Source organism: Leopardus geoffroyi, chromosome B1 (genome assembly GCF_018350155.1).
Source record: "Leopardus geoffroyi isolate Oge1 chromosome B1, O.geoffroyi_Oge1_pat1.0, whole genome shotgun sequence".
Taxonomy (NCBI): domain Eukaryota; kingdom Metazoa; phylum Chordata; class Mammalia; order Carnivora; family Felidae; genus Leopardus; species Leopardus geoffroyi.
The window spans coordinates 18468039-18470211 of NC_059327.1; positions in this window are offsets into that span (position 1 = coordinate 18468039).

A 2173-nucleotide genomic window follows, 5' to 3' on the forward strand; every position below is an offset into this window, starting at 1 on the left:
CACTTCTTTGGTTAGGTTTATTCCTAGGTATTTTATGGGTTTTGGTACAATTGTAAATGGGATCAATTCCTTGATTTCTCTTTCTGCATTTCATTATCGGTGTATAGAAATGCAACCGATTTCTGTGCATTGATTTTATATCCTGCAACTTTGCTGAATTCATGGATCAGTTAAAGCTGATGGAATCTTTTGGGTTTTCCACATAGAGTAACATGTCATCTGCAAAGAGTGAAAGTTTGACTTCCTCCTTGCCGATTTGGATGCCTTTTATTTCTTTGTGTTGTCTGATTGCTGAGGCTTGGATTTCCAACACTATGTTGAATAACAGTGGTGAGAGTGGACATCCCTGTCATGTTTCTGACCTTAGGGGGAAAGCTCTCAGTCTTTCCCCATTGAGGATGATATCAGTGGTGGGTCTTTCATACATAGCTTTTATGATATTGAGGTATAATCCTTCTACCCCCACTTTCTTGAGGGTTTTATCAAGAAAGGATGCTGCATTTTGTCAAATGCTTTCTCCACATCTATTGAGAGGATTATGTGGTTCTTATCCTTTCTTTTTATTTATATGATGTATCACATTGGTTGACTTGCAGATATTGAACCAGCCCTGCATCCCAGGTATAAATATGTGATCACCCACCTGATCGTGGTGAATAATACTTTTAATGTATTGTTGAGTATCTTGTTGAGAATTTTTGCATCCATGTTCATCAGAGAAATTGGTCTGTAGTTCTGCTTTGTAGTGGGGTCTTTGTCTGGTTTTGGAGTCAAGGTGATGCTGGCCTCAAATAATCAGTTTGGACATTTTCTTTCCACTTCTATTTTTTGAGCAGCTTCAAAAGGATAGGTGTTAACTCTTCTTTAAATGTTTGGTAGAATTCCCTTGGAAAGCCATCTGGTCCTGGGCTCTTGTTTTTTCGGAGATTTTTGGTTACTTATTTGATTTCTTTACTGGTTATGGGTCTGTTCAAATTTTCTACTTCTTTCTGTTTCAGTTTTGGTAGTATATATGTTTCTAGGAATTTGTCCATTTTCTTCCAGATTGCCCAATTTATTGGTATATAATTGCTCATAATATTCTCTTACTATTGTTTGTATTTCTATGGTGTTTGTTGTGATCTCTTCACTTCCATTCTTGATTTTATTTATTTAGGTCCTTTCCTTTTTCTTTTTGATAAAACTGGCTAGTGGTTTACCAATTTTGTTAATTCTTTCAAAGAACCAGCTCTTGGTTTCATTGATCTGTTCTACTTTTTTTTTTTTTTTATCTTGATAGCACTCATTTTTGCTCTAATCTTTATTATTTCCCATCTTCTACTGGTTTTGGGTTTATTTGCTGTTGTTTTTCCAGCTCTACAAAGTGTAAGGTTTGGTTGTGTATCTGCCATCTTTCTTCCTTCTTTAGGAAGGCCTGGATTGCTATACGTCCCTCTTATGACCACCTTTGCTGTGTCCCAGAGGTTTTGGGCTGTAGCACTATCATTTTCATTAGCTTCCGTGTATTTTTTAATTTCTTCTTTAATTTCTTGGTTAGCCCATTCATTCTTTAGTAGGATATTCTTTAGTCTCCAAGTATTTGTTGTCTTTCCAATTTTTTTCTTGTGGTTGATTTTGAGTTTCATAGCATTATGGTCTGAAAATATGCATGGTGTTATCTCAATCTTTTTGTACCTGTTGACGGCTGATTTGTGTCCCAGTATGGGATCTATTCTGGAGAATGTTCCACGTGCACTCAAGAAGAATGTGTATTCCACTGCTTTAGGATGAAATGTTCTGAATATATCTGTTAAATCCATCTGGTCCAGTGGGATATTCAAAGCCATTGTGTCCTTGTTGATTTTCTACTTAGAAGATCTGTCAATTACTGTAAGTGGGGTATTGAAGTCCCCTACTATTATGGTATTATTATGAATGAGTTTCTTTATGTTTGTGATTAACTGATTTATATATTTGGGTGCTTCCACATCGGGGCATGTTTACAACTGTTAGATCCTCTTAGTGGATAGACCCCTTAATTATGATATAAAGCTTTCATTTCTTGTTACAGTTTTTATTTTAAAATCTAGATTGTCTTATATAAATATGGCTACTCAGCTTTTTTTGGTGACCATTAGCATGATAGATGGTTCTGCATTCCCTTACTTTCAATCTGAAGGTGACTTTAGGTCTA